Below are 11036 nucleotides of genomic sequence, written 5' to 3' on the forward strand. Positions count from 1 at the left end.
ACACATGCTTACATTTTTACACATTATGCATACATTATCCCTCTAAGCAGTAGGAGCAGGAGACTGGTGCTATAACTTATATAGAGACTTGTAATCCAATCCACAGTCATAAAAAGAAACAAATGCACTGTCTTCGTGGACTCAGGGGAGATGAGAGATGGGTTCTCTGCTTTAGATTACAGTGCACAGCGTGGACTATGAGAATGAACTACTGGTGTATGTTTCCAACATGTTAATTGTGTTGACCCCTCTGCTTTGTATCTCTCCGACGGTTCCCAGGTCTCTCTCCATCAGACATCAAAGCAACATCAAAGGACTTGCTAGTGCTGCAACAAGAACAAGGGTTTCAGGAATCTGAACACTAAGTCAATTTAGATTATGTAATCAATACCTTACACTGTTAGTTCAATACATGTAGGAGGATTTGTCTGTTGTTCCAATCTCACACAATCTGCGGTCATTGAAACTATTCAATGCGTAGTGTGTCGAGTCCATTGTGTTGCTCTGCTGGGACTACAAGTGGATTGTGCCAAGTTTCTCTTAAATCAACGCATTTCTCTAAGTTCCCTATAGGGTGTCAGCGTGAAATATGGGGGAATACACTACCACTAGTGATGAATAAAGGTAGATTTAGAAAGTATGGTTTTGGGCAGTTACTAATAGTGGCCACCCTTTTCACATCCTTCAAGTCCATTAAGAGCTACCCTGTCTGCTGTATATTTGTCCTCCCTTTTTTCATCCTTGAAGTGGCTCCCCCCTTTGCATATTCATTCCATGTTAAATTGATGGATTAAGTTATCCTGAGCTCAAAATCAATCCTGCTCCTATTCGTTAGACTGGACCCAAATCCCCTAGTGGGGATACAGCGCAGAAAACGCATTTAGACTCTGATAAGGCCTGGCCCATTATATGTCATTTTAAACAAAGAAGCAAAGAAGCCTTTGGAGACGCCCTATCAGCTATTAAACAGAGACATAGCATGCAGGCGAGATTGATGATTAGCATTTCCGTCCCTAGGAAAGAGACTGCCTGCACTGGCGATAACCAGGGAGAGAAGACCCGCATCCTTTTTTCCTGCACATAATTATTTCTCCCTCTTCCCAGGCAAATAAATGCACAGGCTGGGCTTGTATCCCTTTGTCTTGTGTCCTGTGTAATCTGTAAGAAGTGGACAACACTGAATCCCTTATGTCACAGCCTTAGACTTGTAAGTGCTACCCAGATACAAGACAGAATGACATAGAATGAAAGAGAGGGGAACTGAGGATTTAAGTTGGGTTTGATAATAACTAGGATTGTTTTTGGGATTCTAGAGTTTTGTAGAAGCTGAAATATTAAATGATGACATTTTACATAGATATAAATCATGTACTGTCCATAATCTATACATTCTTATCTTATATAGTTTATGTTTATAGAACATTGTATGATATTACATAATCACTTCATAATGCATTGTTTCCAATGTTCTTTATTACTGTTTGATTCATGCATCGGCTGTAGGTAGACTTGTCATGGAACACAAACAGATTATTGTGAACATTTCAAATAAATATTCTAGACCTTTTCATCACCATGTTAGGGTCAGCTGTTAACCTGGTTTTAGATGTTCAAGCCTGCCACAAACAGATGGGTCACACCACTGTCACACTTGTCTTTGTATGTACACAATCAGGCATATTGGCAAATGGATGTTCAAACAGAGACATTGTTTACGTTACTTGTATGCTTTTATTTGCATGAACACGTGTCAAAACATGTTCAAATGTCAAACATGTTCAAATGTAAAATTACGGTTGTGTCGGGGTTCTCTAAAAACTACAGTTAAACATCAGGTTCAAACATATTGCAACTATTACTTTTGTGTGTTATACGTTTGGATTATTTCAAATAAGAGGAAACATTATGTATCAACTTGATCCTTGCATATCCCAACCAACCCACCTCTCTCAACCCTTTTCTGTTTTCCACCACACAGCGGAATTTTATCTTTTTTAACTAACCACTGTATAAGGGGCCAAACCCCTTACAGATGACTTTGTGGAAAAGAGACAACTGGTTTGGTTATGGAGCAGTGTTAGATTTCCACTGTTTTGAGCAGGCCAGAGTCCTGTCTTACAGCTGGATCGGAAGACTGGGTCTGATATGTGATGCCCCCTCCAACCCCCCTCTGCTCTGTCCTTCTGGTTTGTAGCTGGTTGGTCCTCTCTCCTCTTCTGCTCCTCCATGTGCAAGAACACATCACTAGAGCTCCTCCAGCTGGACCCCTGATGTAGTGCAAGTAGACCACTAGGAAAAGTCAAGCCTGTAGAAAAGGTAATTTACTGTATGGCTCCCTACAGTATATGAGTGAATGGAAGTGCAGCTGAAAAGTCATAGTAACATACTGTAGATATTTTGGATCTTAATAATGTCATGTATTGTAATCAAAATTAAAAATGAGTTCAAGAAACCTTTATAGATTTTTTTGTAAAGGCAATATTCTGAGCTCAACATTCAACATTTTCAGCCCATCATGTGTTATATTATGGCAGTTATTGAAAAGTTTATTTTATAATGTTGCACCTCTGTCTATTTTAATCCATGTACTTGTCTGGAAAAATACCAGGGTGCGCTCTACAAAACAGACACCTTAAAGTGGTTGTACGACAGTGATCTTTTCCATAAATACTTGTGCAAGTGGTGTAGGAAGATGTAGTGCCACTTGAGCAGCACATAACAGAGGCTTTTGTTAGAGACACTCTAGACAGGCAGAGGAAACGAGAGAGGAATCTCATCACTTTGATATCTAAGTCATCACCACAGATGCTTACTGGATTAGACTAAACAGCATCTGCTCCATAGAGCTCTCTTTATCCCAGCAAGCCTGGCCCCGGTACAGGTCCCAGTCTCTCAGAGAAACCATTTGTTGCCCTGTTGACGGACACGGAGACAGCGAAGGGCACTTCCAAACTTCCCAAGAACATTAGACGGTAAAATGTGGCGTGGGCCGTCCAAGCATGGAGCCCCAACCACTTGTTCTATCAAAGGGAGTAATTTTGTTTTTGTCTTCATCTTTTTGATCCAGCTTGTCAAGCAAAGCATTTATTGTAGCTATTACTCTCCTCGGCCTTGTCTGACATTGCTCTGTCTGTTGACAAATGTTAACACTGCCCTTTAATGTCCAGTGTAATTGGGCTAAAGCTGCTTTGACAGACTGATTATGTTACTTGTGTTTATGTTAATTGAGCTTGTAGATTGCTTCTTTGACATAGTTCAGCATGAAGAGGCGAGTACACTGATATGATACTACTTGTCCTCTGAATCATAACTAATAACCATATCAATGGAAAGACATTGTGTAATGGAGACACTACACATTAACAGCAGAATGCAGTGTTCATAGTGCATCTGAAATACATTACAAGTTGTTTTGCAGTTGTCATTATTGATTTAATTTTAATTGAAGTTTAATACCTAACATAAGGGGGGTGCTTAGTGGCGTAGCACACTAATGAGCACACCACGTAATCACGAGGTTCCTGGTTCGATTCCAACCCTCAACATATCTTGCATGTCATCCCTCCTCTCTCTCCCATCCTCCCTGTCAATCTCTACTGTCTCTATCTCAATAAAGCAGAAATGCCCTAAAAACATATTTAAAAAAAATAAAATAAAAAACACCTAACATAAAAATGATATACACTGAACTCATGGATAAAGTATGCCTTTTAAGGAGTATCATTTAGGCTACATTCTATACACTGCCACTTCAGAAAGTAGACCAGTGAAATGAGGACGTGTAATATTAACATTGTTGTCAGTGTTTTGGCTAATATTAAAATTCCCCTCTATCAAAGGTTAATAGATATTCTCCATTTGGAAGACATACATACATACTGTCCATTGAGGGTGATTGGTGAGTACTGGGTGAGTGCAAATGCCCCACTGCTCACTTGAGGACTGTGCTCAGGTCAATGGTCTGCTGTCTTATCTGGATTTTCGCGCTGGAGTAGATCTGTGCTTACTGTCAGCCAACACTATGCCCTGACGATAGCGTGCAAGTGATAATGTCTTTCCTGCACATCGTCATCCCTGTGCATTCCAAACCCATGACCCCCTCCGCCTAAAAGAGTGTTGGCCTGCCGCTACTCCCTGACTCCATGGCTTCTTTTAACTATGAGCAATAGCAGACGTTGGGCTTTTATTGTGCAGTCAAGGCAAAGGTACCTCAGATCCATCGGGAGTATGGAATCACCAATATGCAGGGGGTTGGGAGGGCTGTAAGGGATTATGAATTCACTGGAAAGTGAAGGTTATGAAGAAGATCAAAGACTAAGAAAATCCTAAACTCTCACAGAATTTCAGTCGATGCCCAACGTGGAACAATGATCTACAACAGATCTGATTCTGGGTCAAAGGTCAACCCTTCGATGTGCTGTCAGTATTCTTTGTGTCATTGAGTCTTAAATCTACACTTAGTGTGACTAGCAAAAGCTACAAATGATGCCCCCAACAACAGAATGTTTAAAAGTGACCCTAAACCAGGTCAAAATGTAAACACTAGACTTTGTATATGATCAAAATAATCAAACCTACACCATATCACTGTAAAGTAGATTCATTATATAAACATATCATCTTTAACTGCCCACATATAGACTATTCACAGATCGTTTAAAATATTGTTTAACATCAATGACACATTCCTTATCTTTCCAGATGGCAATATTTAGAATACAACATTCAATGGTTTTCAATGAACATCTTTAGAACAAGGTACAGTATTGTGAAGGAAAACTGGAAGCAAGTCTTTGAATTGAGTAGTATGGTGATACCAAATTCCAGATCAAAGTTAATTTTCATATCACTTATTCAGTACATGGAGCAGACACAAAAGTTCAGAAACCGAACACAACATTGTCCCTCAGCGAAGGCTACTCAATACCACTGATTGAATTCCTTACATAGAAAAAAAGAAGCCTCCTCATTCATGATCAATTTCACTTCTGTAGTATTTGTATGTTTTGAGCTGGTTTAAAATTACAGAGTACAGGTGTCTGGGCAGGTTAGGGTTGAAAGACAGGCATGTGGGGGAACAGCCAAGCACTTGTGTTGGCCACAAAGATCTCTCTTGTCTAACAACAGCCTGTCCCATGTAACATGTGGTTTTAGTTACTAAACTGCTCTCTATAGTATCTTGACTATCTGGTTTTGAGTGGCACAGAGGACATTGAAGGTGCTCTCCAAAGGAGCGGCTGCCTTTTCAAAGGCCTGTGGTGTGTTCGCTCTGAGACAGGTTGCACCTGCCACAGAGAAAGAGAGAGAGCAAGAGAGAGCGAGAGAGAGAGAGAAAGAGAGAGAGAGAGAGAGAGAGAGAGAGAGAGAGAGAGAGAGACTGCTTAGATACTCTGCCAACAGGAAAGGGCTTTCAGATAGAAAATGCTATGTGGAATTATGCCTTTAGAAGGCATTTACAAAGACTGAGTATTGTGAACTCAGTCCTTGTACTTTCTACTACTGTATAAAGAAACTCAAAGATATGATATTGTCATACAACTCTGAAAATACGACGAAAGGTTTTGTGCAGCTAAGAGAGGCATGTAAGGACTGACACAGTCAGAGCGTCTGTCAATCTATATGATGCATTTCCTAAAGCTTAAGTGTTCTTTTTTGTGTTGAATATGTTTTGAACATGGTCGCTATTGATTGACACGTCGCAGTTGCTGGTAAAACATTCTGTGGTGCGAAACAACAGCAGTCAGCCTGTCAGTCCTCAGACATTTGGCCTGAGGGAGAGGTATAATGCAACAAAAGCCTGGACTCTTCTATCATCACAGCTGGGGTAAAACACAAGCATCCCAATCGTACTGCTCTCTGCTGACTTTTACCTCCATGAAATAATAGCTATGAAAATGTTCCAACTTATCTTGCTTCTCAGGACCCGCCTTGTTGCAATGTTCTTGTTCTTGTTCTTGTTAATGTTCAAAAGTTAGCACCAAGGTCATTTAAAAGTTTGGCTCTATTTGCATTGCATCAAAGCTGTTCTGGACTCGTCCTTGCCTCCTTTACAATATAATGATACAGTAATAACCTGCATTTACTCATGACCGTGAAAGGGATATGCCTGGATACATTTTGTTTGGCTTCATGTGTCTAGGTCATTCACTGATAGCCTTCCAACTGAAAAAGGACATCTCTATAGCAGGGTAATCCTATCCTGCTCCTTTCTGGCATACAGGTGACAGTCCTCTGTTGAGAATGGCATATGTATCTGATCAGTTTGTCTTTTGTCATAAAAGGGGACAATGGGTCATATTAGGAGAAGGTGGAGGCATTGTGTAATACTTTCCAACTATTATCTCTAATAATAAACATCTACCAAGCATCCCATTCAACTGTACTGTAGTTAGCGTCTTAAACCACCTTTTCTGAATGAAGAGGAAGAGTAACTAAGATTATGATGAGTAACATAAAACATTTTTAGAAAATGTGAATATTTGAGACCATACAGTAGTATGTTATTTTGCTGTTGTTGTTTTTTTTCTTCAGTTTAAACAGTTAGGAGGCACGACAGCATTAGTGACTTTCCCTTAACAAAAATATTGCTGTGTAGAAAATGTTCATGGTCAGTTCTTTAAAATGTCATACGGATTGATTTTACACCTGCATTACAATTTTAATCAGTGGTGTAGAACCAGATGTTAGAATGCTTTAGCCCTTAGGCTATAATGAAATTGGACAAGGGCTGGGAAATTGTGTCTCCACTGGAAACAAGTGTTATGTGATTGTTTACTTCATGTCTTTAAATTGCATTTCTTCCTTTTTAATTTCAGTAGCCCTGAGAGAGGGAGGGGAAACCTTTTGCCATTTTTTTCCTCTTACCATTAACCCTGTCTTTCCGACGCTTGCCGAATGCAAATGTCATGACCTGATAGAGTCAGCCCAAGGGGCAGTTTGACAACACAGTCTCAATCTAAATTAAAATAGAAGTTGAGGGGTGCTCCATGGCAGGTGACTGCTCTCGACACTTGCAATTACAAAAACTGTAGGAACATGATTGCTGAACACAGAGGAAATGAAGTGTGAGAGAGGTACAGTTTCTGAAATACAGATTTAAGATAGAACAACTCTCTATACCTTCATATTCTACGCTCTGATACTTATGGACATGGATGTCCAATGGGAGTAATGTGAAAATGGATATCCCACTCTGAAAATCGCTGTGCAGCACAACTGCACATACAATGCAGTATATGCTGTATATACTGTAAATAGATAAACAGTATGGTTGTTTTTGTTCTTGTTTTTTTTTCAGTCATGTTCATATTTTTCTGAATTCATGAAGTAATGTTAGTAAATTGTAAAATGTTGTTTGTGTCTAAGAGCACATATGGTTTTACTGACCTAAAGATTCACTGAGAAAGAAATAGAAAATTACCATAGCTAAAAGGCATGACAAGGACAACCTTTCATGAATGCAATCTTAGATATATGTCGGTAACACCTAAAGATGGTTTATAGATGTCCAACTAGCTATCAATAAACTGTTTAACTAAGCACTTACCCTAAACTTCACCGTAGCAAGTCATTGCATAATGTATAAACAGAGAGATTTATAGTTTGTTGACAGTTTGAGCATGTGCAGACCATATGTAAGGAACTATCCAAATAAAGTGGGGCTCAAATGCCAAATATACAGGTATGTCTGTAATTTGTTCCAGTTTCATACTGAATGGTTCAATTCATCTCTGAAAGAGGAAAGAAGGGTAAGTGGATACATGATGGACTGCAATTATAGGCTACTCAAGAACCTCATTGCAAAAAGGTGAGGAAATTGTCATAATTGTTCAGTTGTACTGAGACTGTATGCAGATACAGTACCGAATGGAAAAATACAAAACAAGATGTTTAATGAATAATAAGTATATTCACAGCCTACATTGGAATGATACAATAATATCATTTTCAGTATCATCATAAAGATATTTTACTGTTCGGGTTCATATTGAAATGTGTAGTTAAATGAACGTTTGATCAGCAGCCTGCACAAATGCATGCAGACCTCAAAGAAGAGCAGCAGAGTGCACTGTTTTCATAGGGTCTGGAATTTATAACACAGCACATTTGTCAGTCGATTCAGTATTAAGCATATCATATTAAATAGTATTAGTTCATTCAGACATTACCTAATATCAAATTGTTCCATTTGTTTTGTTGGGAGACAAAGGCAGATTGCAACAGAGATGCTTCCAACATTGAACAAAGGAAGAAAATACTACTGTGCATATGTTGTTGTGGTTCTTCACCCTTTTTCTCTCAGGTCAGTCATATGAGTTTGTATGACTACAGTATATTTCAAGCACTTAATAAGATCAGCTGGGGTGTTAATCATCAAAAGAATAATATGTATTTCTATCTATACGCCTAATGCGCATATTGTAAAGCACTTGTATAAACCTTGATATACAAATAAAGATGATAACTATCACATAAACAGTGAAATACAACTGGTTCACTAGCACACCTCACATGTACATTTTATGTACATGTACAAATTACAAAAGGGATAGATTCAGTGATTCCCAATCTATGAAGGGTCTATGAGTAACTGAAAACATTTTCCTTTTTTGTTGATTGTTTTTCTCTCTGGAGTCTGGAATTTAGAGACTCTCACATGGAATGCCCTTCAATGAATTTTTGTCTCAATGTTTTCTTTGCCCACCCCTAATGGGCTATCATTATTGACGTGTTTGGTTATGATATCCAATGTCATCCCGCCAGATGTCAGCATTTAGCAAGGCAACAAGTTTTAGAGTTTTAGAGCAATTGTAATTGAAGAGAGTCGTCAGTAGATGGCACTAGAAGTCCTCTTTCAATAAGGATTTTAGTATAGTATGCACATGAGCACTGTTTAGTTTTCTTAATCTATATTTATTAATATATGTTGTTGGAAATGTTTGTTCAAATAATGTATCAAATCAATTCAGTTATTTGGATGTGAATCATTGTAGACAAGAAAAGAGAAAATCATTCTTTATGGTTTTTAGACTCTTTCCCATGCAAAGATATAGCAATCTTTACCATAATCAAAAAATCGATGTTTATTTATATAATTACTGAGTCATACTGTCTCAGAGAAAGTCATCTTTCAGTCTCTTGAAATAAGTTTAAACATTTACAGTATTCTAATGATCATGCTTTCACATTACACAAAATGATGGTGCCGTCCACTGATCATTATGACTCATTTCACAGCCATAAGCATTTCACCCTTTGAATTCAGCAGCTGCAGAACCAGTGGCACAACTCAAAACACCGCCTCCACACAGACATGGCTCTGAGGACCCAGCTCTGCAAACCTGAGGCTATGTTCCATCGATTCCCTCTATCCCAAAATAAAACTCACTAACTCCTCAACTCCCACTGATCTAAGCAAGGAGCTGGGCATAGAAACTGCACTAATAATAGACCCATTTGATATCTCGCACACTATCTAACCAGTTGCAATCTCAGTACTCAGGTCATTTTGAGTTTCAAGTTGTTTTTAGAATACAAGAGGGAACTTGTTTTTTTTTCTGTTGGTTCTCAGGGGTTATTGTATTCATCACAATCAATCATAAGTGATTCCGGAGTGATCTGGAAACCTGCATAGGTGGAACTTTGAGAGTTCTAGGTTGCCTATACAATAAACTAGGTTGCTCACTTTGAAGGAATCATTGTGAATGAAAAGAACAGAAGCCTGTCTGCTTGAGTGTGCCACATTTTAAGCGCCATCTTGCAAATAAGCAATATTTTGATGCTTGTTTCAGTACTGTACCATTAACAAGCTACTGTATATGCAAAACATACTACTGCAACTCCATTAGTAGTCTGGAGAATAAAGGTCAATGAGGAAGTGAAATCATTGCTGAAAGTCACCAGTTGCCATGGCAGCAAAAGCAATGGATGGGTTTATTTTCTATCCCCACTTTCATATTTTTCCTAGCAGAGAAATCATTACAATACCTCAGGATTTGCATACATTGAGGATCAATAAAGTCAACATGATAGGGTGCATCATGATAGAAAACAGATACTACATGGATGATCCAAACAAAGGAATAAGAGAAGGGGGGAAAAGATAAAGAAACAGAATATTACATGATAAAGTAGACCATATACAGTAAGTCTCTCTATGTAGGCTAGACAACTTATTTTCATATGATTTTGGAGGGTCTGTCAAGGACTTGATTTCATCTTCATGTAAAATATTAGAATTTTAGCAAATGTGGATGCATTCATGTACAATAAAATCTCTATGAGTAACACATGCAACAGGTTTCTAAACCTAGTGATTAAAGCAATATGGAATTGGGACAGAACATCCAGTTTTGGATTTGAAAATTAATTATATATAGCCTTCTTGAAGAATATAACTGAAATGCCTCATGAGCTTAGTTCAATTGTCTAACCTGATCAGAACCAAAAATGTAGGCTTGTTTTATTCCATTGTTTGTAAACAGTGTCGTTGTAAACAAACAATGTATAGCTTTAAAACATGGTTAAAACTATCATTTTGATCTCATGGATGATCAGTCCTTGCATTCACCTATGAATTGGACAGTGGTTACATTTCTCCACCCCCATCCCTCAGCTGTTTTTCGAAACAAGTGACGGGTTGACCGCTTTGTTGTTTGAATCTCAGATTGCCCCTTTAATCAACAACTCCCTGAAAAACACAAAAAGGGCAAATACTGAATACAATCATATCAAACAATAGAACGCTTGATATGTTTACCTGGGGGTTTGTGAAACAAGCATGCAAGCATCAGTGATGTCAAATCTGACAATTGAACGCATGCGCTCTCAGACAGCTAGGAAGGGGGATCCTAGCCACGGAGGTAGCATCTCTTCTAGCGGGACCAGCTACTCTACTGCGTACAGCAATCGCCCACTTCAAATACGTGGTCCTTGGCTAATCCCTGAGCCCTTTACAGCCCCTTGGAAAGGAAGATAATAACCGCTGTATCGGAATAAGATACAGATAAGAAACTTCGTCGCGAAGATTTTTTAGA

This window comes from Argentina silus (assembly GCF_951799395.1).
Source record: "Argentina silus genome assembly, chromosome: 10".
Taxonomy (NCBI): Eukaryota; Metazoa; Chordata; class Actinopteri; order Argentiniformes; family Argentinidae; genus Argentina; species Argentina silus.